This window comes from Anthonomus grandis, chromosome 3 (assembly GCF_022605725.1).
Source record: "Anthonomus grandis grandis chromosome 3, icAntGran1.3, whole genome shotgun sequence".
NCBI lineage: Eukaryota > Metazoa > Arthropoda > Insecta > Coleoptera > Curculionidae > Anthonomus > Anthonomus grandis.
In genome coordinates this window covers 19073427-19088972 of record NC_065548.1, presented here as the reverse complement: position 1 = coordinate 19088972, position 15546 = coordinate 19073427, and positions in this window count along the sequence as shown.

Sequence of the window (15546 nt, the reverse complement as noted above, 5' to 3'; positions counted from 1 at the left end):
CATTAAGCCATAAAGCGCTTGCGGCGAACGTTCAAAAACGAGTTTATGTAGCACATAGGTACACATTGTCATGATTTTTTTTGTTTTTATTATTTTATTAAAGAAAATGTTATTCATCCTCCAATTTTTTTTGCTTAAAATAGTCCAAAGAAGATTAGCTTACTATTTCATATTCAAAAATATTAAAATTCGGAGATACCTAAAGTCGACTAGAACCCCTGGATCTCCTTCTACCATGTCCAGCACGTTCTCTTTTACTTCTACCGTTCTTACTGTTATTGGCGTTTCTGGTCCTCCAGTTCGCTTCAATGCTCCTGGTTTACGAAGTCGTTGATATATATTGGAAGATTTTTCTATTAGGCACATTACGATTAGGAAATAGTTCATTAAACAACTGACTATCTTCTAATGAATTGCCATCAGCAAGTTTATAAATATAATGCCTTTCAGGCATCTCGGCGTTCATATATTATACCATTTATAACAGACGACTTCACTAACGAGACTTTCTTTAAACACGGAAAATACACTTATTTTGACACTGATTGACAAACTCAAGTTTTTTGGCTACGTCAACAATTCTAAAACTTTCAAAATTGGATGGCTGAAATTTGTTTTCGCCCCGTATCTTCGAAACAAGGCGCCCTATCAAAAATCATAAAAGGACAAAATATTCTAAGAATGGTCCAAGGAATAGCCCCTAAAATTTCTGCCGCATATTTAATAAACACTCTGTATATCTGTTTACGTTGATTATTAATCTGTAAGAAATATATTGCAGATTTTTTCTGTATTTCAGAAAAATTAAAGTCATATATAACAAAATCTAGGGAAATTCTTACTTCGTTAAAAAATATCCTCAATAATTTTAACACACCTTAAAAATTTAACAAAAAAAAAACACTTTCTTATCAAGAAAGTTACATTTTCTCAAAAACTTATTATTTATGTTACCTCCTACAGTAAGTTGCTAGGGAATCTTCTGCCCATATGCCACTATTTTCTCGGTCTTTTCGGTACTCCCAGTTTTCTGATGCCCTATACCTAAAACAAGAAAGTATCAGTTTGAAACACATTTTAAGCTAAATTTTATCCCAAAACCTACAAGCTATAAAGAAAAATAGATATCGATCTCACCTGCTTGGTAATACCATGTTAATAACAAGGCAAATGATCACAATATTCTTCTTTAACTTTAATAAATGTTCCTTATCATATATGTAAGTTTACATAAAATTTTAAACTACTGTGTCTCTATAGATTCAAATCTAAATCTTCTCTATCTCTCCTACTAGCTGGGTACAAATACTAAATCCTACTAGTGTATTCTTATAGTGTAATTACTTAATAACACCAAACGATATTTTCGCTTCACAATATTCTTTTTGTCTGACAATGACAATGACAATTTTGTAGGTAGATAAGTAGGTCAAAAAGGGCAACACAATGGTCATCAAGACCTAAAATCATTGAGAAAATTGCTTAAACTTCTCAACCTTTAGTTCAGCAGAACTTTTTTCAGATTATGGCCTGGTGCCATTTAATTTCTTATTTAATATTGGTACTGTATTTCCTTTGGATTGTAGATACAAAATTACAAAACATCCTCAATTCCTATCATTTTGGTAAGAAACTTCTATTCTGATGATAAATAATATCTATAATTATTAATACAAATGTAGATATATGTAAATATCTGCTTTAGTCACAGTGGTATATTTTATTAAAATGGTTGAAATATCAGGCATCTAAGAAGAGCAGGTGATCTAAGAAATGTTTAATAATCACACAATAAAACTAACTCGAAAACAATAGCATATGTTGGATATTGCTATTAATTCTCTAGTTACTAAAGCTATTAAAAAACAAGTAAATATATATGTAACTTCCTTACTTAATAAGGCTGTAATATATTCTCAATACATTCAAAAGATTCTCCTCACTATATTCTTCCCATCCTAAGTTTTAAGCCTAAAGTTTTCTTGGATTATGTATACATAATTATAAAGCTTTATAGAACATCTTATTATCATAAAATTAATTATGACAACATGTATAAAATATTTGTTAGATACATTTGATTAAAGTGGATTAAGGATCAGACATTTTGCGAGAATAAGTGATTTATTTATTAATTAAACTTTAAATTAAAAAATCTGAATAATAAGTAAGGTTGAGATAATTATTTTCAATATACGACTTAATTTAGTATTGAAGAAACCAGATAGATTACTTGATTTAGGCCTATTTTGCCCATAGTTTTTTCTTTTTTGATTGAAGTCTTTTACTGCGTCAAAAGAAGAAGAAAATTTTTTTTTAAAGTTATTAGACAATTATTTTAAAACTTTAGATTTTGAAATATTTGAGGTGAGAATTTTTAAAATAAACTCATTCAAAAATAGTAGATACAGAAATAGTTTAGAGCAAAAATTGAAAGGGGTAATCCCAAAGACTAAGCCCTTGATATTTTTTTTAGAATTAAGAAAATAATAGATAAAATTGTTTTCAGAAAGTTATATTACATTTTTTTGTTCAGTTTTTAAAATCAATTTATCTTCAAAAAACGTCATCTGACTTAAATTATGTGAAATTTTCTTTAAGGTATGAAAAACATTAAAAAAATACAGATTAACTTAAAAAAAGTAAAAATTCCTTTTTTTTTAGATTTACCTTTACTTACCAAGGTAAACAATATAATAGATACTTTAAAAACCCGAACATTTTTAAGACTAGCTTTAACTGTTCAATATCTCTTTTAATTAAAGTCTTTTGGTGCGTCAAAAGAAGACAATATATTTTTTTAAATTTATCAGACGATTATTGTAAAACTTTAGATTTTGAAATATTTGAGATAAGCATTTTTAAAATAAACTCATTTAAAAATAGTAGATATAAAAATAGTTTGAGGCAAAAATTAAAAGGGGTAATCTCAATGTCTAAACCTTTGATAGTTTCGTTAGAATTAAGACAATAATAGAGAAAATTGTTTTCAGAAAGTTATATTACATTTCTTTGTCTGGTTTTTAGAAACAATTTGTCTTCAAAAAACGTCACCTGACCTAAATTTTGGTAAATTATCTTTAAGGTATGAAAAACAGAAAGAAAATACAAAATAACTTAAGATAAGCAAAATTTACTTTTTTCAGATTTACGGTTTCTTACCCAAGGTAAACGATAGAATAGGTACTTTAAAAACGCGAACATTTATTTTATCTTCACCATAAAACCGTCTCAAATTGTAAAATATATCAAAAATCACATTGGGAAAACAAGACCCATTTTATCTGGCTTTCCGATTTACAGCGTATAATAAAGACATCAGTCGGAAGCTTCTTTCACATTCTTGCCTGTTTCGATACAAGTAAATAACGTAAATGGTGCCATTTTATTGGAACTTTATTGTTTTTAGAAATAATATCTTTATCATGTGTGGTTTATAAATCTATTATTACCCTTTTAATAGTATAAAGATTACATTATAGGGCATATCCACATTGCACTTTTAAATAATAACTTCACTCATGCCTTCCAAACTATACAGAGTTATTTTTATATCAAAACACATAAAGTCGCCAATTTTCAAGACGATACAAAATTATTAAGAAATTTCAAATTAAGATTCCAACTTTAAATACCCTGTATCTCGTAAATCTGCAACATTTTTATAAGATATATTTAAAAAAATTAGCATTTCCATTAAATATAAAAGATAATGACATCCTGTTTGCTAAAATATAATATGCCTTTTGTGTCTGTGATGTCCGCAGAAACTACTATAGTTAACTTAATATTGTGGAGTCTCCAAAATAGTAAAATGTATTTTTATAAATTGATTATTACATTGCATTGGTATGTCTACGTCTTTAATATATATTGGTTAGAAAAAAGTAATAAATCATATTCTAGTAATAAATATCATAGATGAAACCATTATAAATTTTAAAGAAAATATAAAAAATTTGGGAAAAACTATTTTTTCAAATACGCCTTTTGATTTCTTATACTTAAAATACGACGAATATGTTGCTAAAAAAAATGTAATTACATAGATACAGGCTATATAATTTAAAATGCGACTCTCAGAATAATAATAAATCTTTTGGTTTGTAATACCTTTCCTCACGTAACCTCTTTTGAAATTTTTTAAATATTTCATTTTTAATACTTTCATATATTTGGCAAATTATGTTTAAACTTAAAAAAAAACATCAAAGAAGTTCTTTTAGGTAGAATAATTTCACTTTAAGCAGTCAGGAATTTTTTCATCTAGATTTTTTATTTGCCTCAGCTAAGTTACAATATAATATAAGTTCCTGTCCTATTATTGTCTTTGAATCATCAAATTAATGAGTCTGAACTGATTACTGATCGCGAATTGAATTCTTCTTTTTTATGTCCACGAAGGTTGAACCTCATTCATGTTCATCTTCTAGTAGTAAGATTGAAATTAGCTCTTTGAAAAGCTTAAGTAACTTTATTCTTAATATACAATCCCTAAGAAACAAGATGGATGAGCTTCATCTTTTGCTGGACACATGTAATTTTCCTGATATTGTACTTCTGACTGCGCACTGGTTGAGGCCTTGTGAATGTTTTTTAATATCTGATTATGTTCCTATATCAAATTTTTGTCGTCAGCAATCTATACATGGAGAAACCATGATCTTGGCTAGGCAAACAATTAAAACGATTTTTTGTAATATTGATAAGTATGATAATCTTCTGTTAGAGAAGAGTAAGGTTATATTGGCTGGTGACTTTAATATCAACTACACTGATGAAACCTTGCCACGTACTTCTCTTTTAAGTATTTTTCTTATTTTATTATCAATTCTTACGACTTGAAAATGCACGTTCTTTCTCCCACACGAATAACTTCGTCATCTGCAACTACAATTGACTATTTCTGTACAAATTTTGATGACGTTTTATGCACAGTACTCCCATCTGGTATTTCCGACCATGAAGCTATTCTTGCTAAAATGCCATGTAATACTGTATTATCTTCATCTCATTATATGGGAAGAATTTTCAGGAGGAGAAATTTCAATTCTTTATCTGCTTCTACAGCTTCGGTAAATTGGAATGCACTTGAAATGGCTTCTGACCCACTTACTTTATTTTTTCAAGTTCTGTGTGATAAGATCAATCAGTACTTTCCTAAAATGAGGCTTAAAACTAAGAAACGAAAATCATGGGTTACAAGAGGCCTTAGAATTTCAGCTAAAAACCTCAGTTTTTTGACTAAATTGTGCAAATATACCACAAATGAAAATATCCTTGTATATCATCAGAAATACCGTAGTCTGTACGGAAAGACAATTAAAGCAGCAAAATCAAATTATTATAGGGATCGCTTAAATATGTCATCAAATAGGCAAAGAGAGTGTTGGTCGATTATTAATGATTTTAGACTTTGCCATAGAAAAGTATCTGAACCGGAGTTAAGACCTGACATTTTAAACGACTATTATTGTGATATACCTAATATCTTGCTCAAGGGCATTCGTAGTAACATTAATCCCTTACACTATCTTCAACAAGTGTCGGTTGAGCATTCATTTTTCTTTCATCCTGTCGATCTTACCGAAGTACAAAATGAAATCAAACGCCTAAAAACCATAAATCATCTGGAGCTGATGGGATATCTTCGAGGTTGTTACTCTTTTTGCCTGATTCAGCCTTAAATGCTTTAGTTTCTGCCATAAACAATTCTTTACATATTGGCATTTTTCATTCATGTTTAAAAGAGGCAGTGGTTATCCCTCTTCATAAGGGTGGAGATTTAGATCAGCCTTGTAATTTCCGTAACATTTCTATTTTGTATACCCTCTCTATGATAGTTGAAAAACTTGCAAAAAGCAGAATTTTGTCCTTTTTAGATCATAATGGCATTTTGTCTGCAAATCAGTTTGGATTTTAAGCCGGTAAAGGGATTCATGATGCTGTTTTTAGCTTTTTGGAGAGTGTCTATGTATCCTTGAGTTCTGGAGAGTCATCGGCGGCAGTGTTTTGTGATCTATCCAAAGCATTTGACTGTGTGGATCATATACTATTATACTAGGAATACTATTACCTAAGCTCGATAAATATGGTTTTAGGGGCGTACGTTGCGATGGCTTGAGTCCTATCTATCAAATCGTACTCAGAAGGTTACAGTATCTGGGCGTTTGTCTGCTTCTAGATCCCTAAAATGCGGCGTTCCCCAGGGTTTAGTGTTGGGACCACTGTTATTTTTACTGTATGTGGATGACTTGAGTTCATGAAAATGAGTTCATTGAAACTGCAGGGCAAGGTGGTTCAGTTTGCTGATGATACCACCATACTATGGAGCCATAAAAATTCTGATTATATTAAGACTTGTATCCTTGAAGACCTGCAGATTTTGTCAGGGTGATGTGCTTCCAACAGGCTCGTGTTTAATGTAAGAAAGACGTCTATTATGGGGTTTAAGTGCGATGTTCAGGGTCCGATGTTTGACGAAAATTCCCTCTTGCGGAATAAAGAGTGCTGCAAGTTCCTAGGAATTACCATTGATGGTCGCCTTCGGTTGGAAGATCATATTTTACATTTAGCTGGGAAATTATCTTCTGGATGTTTTGCAGTAAGAATTGCAAAAAAAGAGCTGGGAAGGGTGGTTGCACGTTCAGTGTACTTTTCACTTATCGAATCTCATATTCGGTATGGCTTGCCTTTTTGGGGTTTAACTAATAAGGGGTTACTTAACATTGTCTTTGTTATTCAAAAAAAAGCAGTTAGATACCTGTGTTCTGCTAAGTTAAGAGATTCTTGCAAGCCCCTCTTCATTTCTGAAAAAATCCTAACTCTTTTTTCACTCTTTATCTTAGAAACAGCTGCTCTTATTCACAAAATTCCTAAACTACCCTCTGACACTGGCCATTTGACTCGTCGTGTAAATGATGTTCCCCTACCTATTCCTATGTCTTCCCATACCAAAAACTCATTAATTTACATAAGTAAAAAAATTTACAATCATGTTCCTCTATGTGTTAGACATATATCGGATGTTAAGAAATTTAAAAGAGAATTAAAGACGCTTTTATTGGCTAAGGCATATTATAACCTGGATGACCTTTTTAATGATAGGTTTTAACCTTGGACATGTTGGAAAGTTTTTTTTTCTCTGGTTTTGTTAATAAGTTTACCTTTATTTAGTAATTGATTGTTTTATTTAGTTATCTTTAATTCAAGTATGTTCAAAAAGTTTTGTCTCTTGCGTTTAATTTTGTTCATTGTTTTGTCAATTTTTGAAATTGTATTTTTGTTTTGTTTTTTTTTAGCTTGTAGGATGCTTGTACACAAGATTATTCTTACGTAATATAGCACATTTTCTTTCTTTCTTTCTTTCTTTCTTTCTTAATATTGTCAAAAAATTTTGTAAGGTCTCACTTTTACAGTACATAAAGTTACACATGAAGCAATAATTTAACATGTTCTCAACAATTTTAATACAGATTTTATTACAGAAGTAAATAAAAATAATGAAATTATATTATCCGTTACTTACAACTCAATAAAGATATGTAAAGCATGTTATTATTATTCATATAGGCAGAGAAACTTATAACCATCTTACACCCACAAACAAGAATATAATATTATAACGCACAGTAATTTCGGTTTATTCTTTATTTTATTTTGTTGCTAATGTAATTCTTTTTATCTCTAACAATTAACTTTTACTTAATTTTGAAATATTACATTAACTGGTAAAATATTGTAGGAAAATAAGAGTATAGCTTATAGCTTCGTACTAATAACCTTATGTCAAACTTCGTTGCGCGTTACGTGTGATATAATTTAGTTGCAAACTGTATATATTGATGGCCAACTGACTATATATATTTAAGTTTCTCTCTCGTCGATTCTCTTGATAAAAGATAACATATTGGCACTTGTTTCCCAAATTTGATTTATGTAATTGCATTTTGTTAATTACATTTCTTTTTGAATTTGCCTTTTTTGCCTCTTTATGTTTATCAAAGGATGCAGATTTTTAAAAACTAAAATGTTCCTATTTGATATCTGATTGTATTTTTTTTAATATCCGACTAAAACTGTGTTTTCTAAAGCGGTGAGGAAAAACTAAGTTGTAGTTTCAAGTTTAATTTATCGAGTTAGAGCCATAAGGAAGATGGTACCAGTAGTCAATTAAATTGTATAAATCAAGTTAAGTATTTCCAATGCAAATTGCACTCTTAACCATAACGTTATAAATTTTATTTGTGAGGCCTCATTTTCTAAAGGATAAAGAACTAATTTACTTAACAATCGATAAATCGGTGGGATCAAATTCAAAATTTCCATTACAGATAAAAGATTCTGATTAATAATTTCCTTGTTTGGTTTTTTCTAAAAAAAGGCCAACGTTTCTACCTTATTTTAATCCTGTTTCCACTGGTTAAAAAGGTTTTTCCCCTTTTCTCGTTTTTTTTTTAAATATTAATATATGAAAAACCAAAAACATTAATGCCTCTCACAAACCTAATTATATTTCCTGACTGCGTGAAATGAAAAAATTGCTTTAATGTTTTTTAATATACAGGCTTATTTAAGGTTTTATTCAAGATATAGGTTTTTATTTATTAGTCTTTTTTAAATTACTATTGAGCTGAATTTTTAACATTGCTATATTATGTTTTGGTGATGTTTTTTTTTATATTATGCTGAGCGCTTAGAGTTAAAAGCATACTTTAAGGAACCACAAAATGCGATATTTAAGGCTTTCATATAAGTGGTATTTAGTGATGATGTGTCAACTTCTTTCATTTTGTACGTTCGTATTCCATTTAAGAGGAAAAACGTCATATTTTTTACTTTTTCTGTGTTTTTTAAGAAATTAAAAATATCCAATTATTATAATTTAGCTTCGAATAATTGAAAATCGTGATAAAAAGATAATTGTGTGAAAAAATTAAAGTTTTTTTGTAATAAATTTTTCATCATATACAAAACACAAATAGACGCAAGTGAAGCAAAATGACATTATATTGCCAATTTTCTTATAAATATTGTAAGAATAAAAAGAATATGTATTAAGAATTAAGAACCCAATTAATCCAACTAAACTATTTAACATAATAAAAAAAAAACAGAGAGTTAATTTTCTTGATTTAATCTTTTAATTCCGTTAAAATTTTTTTTGTACTACTTATTTTTATACTTATAATACCCTATACAAAATTTAAAAAAAAAAACAATTACACCAAGAAAATATTTTTGTTATAACTCTTGGGACAATCTGTGTATATAATACAACTTTTACATTTTTTCAAAAGTATAAGTTTTATTTAGTTCTAACCTTTCGAAAAAAAATTAAAATAAAAATATCGAATAACAATGTGTAATTAAATTCTTAACACTATAAAAAAAGATAACGGCCCTACAATTTGAAATAGAAAATTCCAAGGTGCTCGCCGAAAGTAAAAAATATTTTTGGGTCATATTTTAAATTAAGGTAAACTGGTAAGATTTTGGATATAACAAGATCACATTTCAGTAAAGTTAAATATTGCATGGATGAATTTTTAATGTAGTTGGCTACAAGAACAACTTCCAGGTTTTTAGGTTTTTAAGATTTTTTTTCTTTTTAAAAATCACAACCCTTAACCCTATTTAGTTAGTTTACTTAAAAACTTTTATATTTTACTTGGTATAATTATTACCACTAGTAAGAAAGAAAAATTTACATTAGATATTCAAGCTACTGGAACTTAAGAGAACTTGAACTTGATTGAAACTTCGTTTGCTTCAATTTAAGGGATTACCAAATGACACCATGGTTTGTTTCTTTTTATAATTAAGTAAGCTGTAGATAAAAAGGGCAATTAAGTTTTTCAGATTTTCTTATTCATTCTAAGTATAAAATTTTAGATGGTGCAAAATATTAAGGATTAAAAGCTTGCTTATTAATAAATTCAAATTATATGAATGTATTCCTAAATAGCTAAAACTTGTTTCGGCAAATAAAAATTTAACCCTGATTTTTTTGGACAGTTCATTTTATCTTAGAAATCAAAGTGAAATTCATGCTGGTAAACTCAGATTAAGTATTTGCATCATCCCACATAGTGTCACATAATTTATACAAAATTTATCCGTAAACTATTTTTTTTGCGTTTCATTGATAGAGCTTTACTGATTTCTTCTTAAACCCATTTTGCTTCATAAACTTGTAGTAAATTTGATTATGTTTATAATAAGTCTAATATGCTTACTTAAAACAGGTCTAAGTACGCACTATCAATTGGAACCAGCAAAATGCATGGAGAGTTCTCAATTTATGTAAATGTATCTAAATATCTTCTTTGGACCTTTGAAACAATATAAACTTGCTAATTTTTAAACGGACAATACCATCAGATCTGTATAACTGATGAACTCTCGATATGAATATTAACTTCTTGCAATGTTTTTAGTTTTTAATTGACTTTTGATTGATTCTATAAATCTATACTTTCTGTGCTGATATTTGATAATTCCTTCAAAGTAAAGTTCCTAGGTAACTAGTAAATGTTTAATATGCTTTTCTCCTTTTTAATTTTTCTTCTTCTACTTATACCCTTGACATATTCAAGGTTGAATAATAATAGAAAAGCTACAAGAAGAAAAACTTATTATGATTTCTGCTTAATTACGTTCTGCTTTACATAAAACCGAAGGCAAGGTTGTTTTAAAAATAAAACGCTTTTAATTTGCTTTGAATTATTATTATTATGAAAATGTAAATACGTTAGTTATTTTTCTATTTTTTGTACTATTTTATTCGTATTCTTTAGTTAAAGTTAATTCGTAGGGCTTATTTAGGGTTCTACTTATGTTTAGTTTAATATTTTCATCATAGTGTCTAGTTTTTAAGTATTTCATCTTGTTGGAGCGCCCCATTTTGGCCCCAATTCAGGTTATGGGTCCTATCGACTTTAAGTATCTCAGATTTTGCAATATCTTAAAATTTAAGCAGAAAGACTACTTTGAATAGAATTAGATTAAAAGAAAAAAAATGCGGATTATTCACATAGGAACTTAAAAAATGTTATTTAATTCCTTTAAAATAAGCCAAAAAAAAGGTCTACTCTAGTTTATTTGGTGATCGAAACTCTTTGCTATTGATAATTACATTGTCAAACTTTTCACATACAAACTCGCAGTTGCCAAATTATGTATATTTTCTATAATAAACATAATTATTATACTAAAGCTCAACTAATAAGAAATAAGCACGTCTAAAAAGTATATCCTATATAAAAAGAGAAAACACGCAATACATCTAATGCTAAAATGCTAAATCTCTGTCAAAATTATAGCAGTGTTTTCACATTATAATAGTGAACGGTGTTAACTATTTGTACACAAGCTAATATACCCAGCGCTTAAAAATTCATACCCTTATGCAGAGGTTTGTAGCCTCTATATTTTATAGCATTTTGAGAGTCAATTCATATGAAAAAATATATTGAGGGCTCGTAAATGTCGTAATGTGAGAGAAGATATACAGTGCATCCCAAAAGTTATGTCTAAACTCATTTAAAATTTAGGGCTGTGTTCGAAAAACAAACTCTCGGACCCGTCGATTTTTATTTCAAGTTGCGCATTTTTGTACGTAAAGTTTGTATATACAGGGTTGCTCAAAAATAAATTACGACCATCAACTTATAAATTACGACCATCAACCTTTTTTGTATTTCATCTTTGAATTTCGCGTAGAATTCTACGTATGTTTCATGCATCATGTCCTATACCTAAAGTCAACAGTTATAGAAAAAAAGACGATTCATGTAACAAATAAAAAAAGAACAAAAATTAGGTTAAATGTTCAAAATGGTTGCCATTTACGGCTTGACAATATCCAAGGCGATCAATAAAGTCTCGTTGCACATTTTCAATCATTTCCGGAGTTATGGCGCACATGGATTTTCTTCCAAAGATAGCAAAACGTTAAGCTGTTAATTTTCATCTCGAGCAGGACGACCAGATTTCGGCAGATCTCTATTCTACTCACCATCTTTTGAGATATCGGAGGACGATCAGGATGGATTTCATTGAATAATTGAGCAGCTTCTCTTTGAATACGTGTTCTATCACCAAACCCAACCATGCACAGAATTTCTATTTTTTTCTCGTTCCGTTAACTTTACCATTGTGAAAACCGCAACTTTGCTCGTACACTTTACACTTGACAATATCTGTTTGGCGTACAACTGTCATACAGTTTCTATGAAAATACACGGTCACCAGCCAACAATAAAATAACACGAATAAATGAAATTTTGCTCTTTATAAAAATTCTCAGAGATAAGGTGACTCGTAAGGAACTTCAATAATAATGTTTGGTCGTCTTTTTTTCGATAACTGTTGACTTTAGGTATAGGACATGTTGCATGAAACATACGCAGAATTCCACGTAAAATTCAAAGATGAAATAAAAAAGGTGCTTTCGTTTGAATAAATGAAGTTGATGGTCGCAATTAATTTTTGAGCAACCCTGTATATACAAATTTTACGTACAAAAATACGCAACTTGAAATAAAAATCGACGGGTCCGAGAGTTTGTTTTTCGAACACAGCCCTAAATTTTAAATGAGTTTAGACATAACTTTTGGGATGCACTGTATATCTTCTCTCACTCCTAGATAATCACCCTGATTGGTTAAAAGCCTAACTTGCGAATACCATATATTAAGCGAATACATGAATTTTGTAACTACTGTATTCGACTCGATACAGCTGCAGTTATACAGGGTTTGTAAACAATATGACAGTAGTTTAAATGTGATAATATTAATGAGTCGCAAAACAGAATTTTAAGTTTTCTATTAAAAATATGCCGTTGTTGATAAACAAATTGTAAATTGAAATATGTTTTTTGTAGGGACTGATTAACATGAGCGAACTTCATGATCCATATAAAGGCCTAAATTCTTCGTAACTAAGTCTAAATTTTCAAGATGTTATTTTCTAATTATCATCATTCTTATTTTATCGTTAGATTTACCAAAAAGCATAGCTAAAGATTTTGTAGGATTAATTATGAGGTTGTGATTTTTTGCTTCGTTAGAAAATTCATTTAAGTCAAAATTAAGTGCTGCCACGGCCTGATTACCTTCACTTGGAAAAAAAGACAAATTAATTTGACTCTCGTTGGCGTATAAATGATACTTACGAGGTAAAAAGGCTTCAGGGAGCTTAGATATATATAAGTTAAATAAGAGTAGTCCAAGTATGAAACCCTGCGGAACACCTCTCGTAACAGACTAAAAAATAAATAAGTGTGAATTGCAGGAAACTGCCTGACTTCTATCTTCAAGATATTCAGATAATAGTTATATAGCATTATTTGTTCGACCAGTATAACGTAAAATACCTAATAAAACGTTATGAGTGGGTGTCAGACGCCTTGCTTAAATCCAAAAGAACTAGTAAAGTAAGCTTTCTTTTATCCCACTAATCTAAAATATCATATGTGATATTCAAGAGAGCCGTACTACAACTATGACCTTTTTTAAATCCAGACTGAGTCAAAGGGATTACTTTTTTTAAGGAAAAATATTTACTTAATTGATTGTATAGTACCCTTTCTATAATCTTAGAAAGCGTAGGTAAAATATTGATAGGACGCAGTTCCATAATATTTTTAATAGAACTACTTTTTGGTAGTGGTACAAGAAGTGCTTTCCTCCACATGTTTGGAAATACACCTTCTATAATGGCGTAGTTAATAACATGTGTTATGCAGGGTAGGATAAATGGAATACATTATTTCAAAGACAGAATATTTATACCGTCTACTCCACTGGCTGTAGTTTTAATCTGCGATATAATCCTAAATACTTGAATATCATTTATTGGATGAAAAGTAAACCTTGGTAGATAATTATTTTGGTTATAAAATTGTAATTGTTGAACATTTTCCGTAAGAGTGGGTACTGAAGATAAAAAATGCGTATTAATAGTTTTAATGCTTTTAACGTTTGCTAAGTGTTCTGGACTACACTGTTGTTTATATTAGAGCTTATGTTTACATTTTTTTTATAAGGATCTTTAAGCTTTTTATTATCAAACTTATGCCAAAAAAATTTTTTTTTCTGTTCTGATAGCTGTAGTAAAAATATTTCTAAAACTTTTATAGTTTATCCAGTCAGCCTCAAGCCTTATTTTCTTATACTTTGCGAGCGCCTTATTCCTATCTTATCTAAGAGTATCAGTAAACCATGGAGTATATCTTTTAGTATTGCGATGTATTATATATAGTGCATGTAAATCAAATAAAATGTTAATATTTTCACTTATGACAGCTACCTTACTATCAATATCTTTTATGTTATATATATTATTCCAGGGTATCGACATTAAATCTGAATAAAATTGACCAAATGATCGAAAGATGATCCAAAGATTTAAAATTCCTATATGTTTAAAACTCAGGTTCATCTTCTTTTACCTTAGCAAAAAATTAAGTCATGATCACTAAAATCTACATTAAACGTTCCCCTTTCAATTATTTTTTTACTGCTGGTTGAAATAATAAAGTCTATGAGAGAGGCTGTTGAGTTAGTTCTTCGCGTAGGAGAATTTATGAACTAAAATAGCCCAAATCCATCAAAAAAATCAAATGCGTACTTAGTATCAGCGTTTTCTACATTTAGTACTTTAATATTAAAACCTCCCAAACAAATAACTTCATCAACCATAGGGATAATTTAAGAAAGTGTAACTTCAAATTCATCAAAAAAATCGATATAATTAAGATTAGGGGGTTTAAATATCGTTCCCAATGCAATGCTTAGCTAGGGTAGGAACATTAATTTTTTCTTCAAAACCAAATCCTTAAATAAATTAAGATTCAGAAGTTATTTTAAATCGTTTTCGGTCCTAATTAAAACTTTTTATTATTAGTTCATAAAAGCACATTAGCTTTTCAAGTCCAACATTGTTTTAATCCATATTTTAACACTGCTATTTTATGCAATTTTATTTGTTCCACTGTCAGCAATTTACTCAACACAGATTCACTAATTTTTAACTTTCTTTTTACACTAAAAACTTCATCGCGTTTCCATCGATTGGTAAGGAAAATAGCCATAGGTCGAGGCTTTTTCGGCAAAAGATTTTGATTTCCTAATGGAAAAATATAATCTATATGTCTAAATTCTAATGAGATATTGTTAAATATATAACTAATTATCTATAATTTGACACTACCATTATTTAAGATTTTTTATGATTTTTTTATTATGAATTTCCATGTTAATGCATTTTCTAATTTAAAAAATGCATAATTTTAAAATAAATGCAGCTACACCAAAACCTCGTGTTGATATTTGCCTAGATTAATACGAGCTCATAAACGTGACGTCACGCAGCAACATCAAATAAAGCGCAGGTCATTTGTTTTAGTTTGCGATGTGCGAAATACTGCGCGCTCGTCATGAAAGATATTGTAAACGATTTGTTAACATAAAATTCCCTTCAAGTTGTTGTTTTGCTATAAAACGATGCTATATGAGTCTGTCAGCTCTCAGAAAAAAT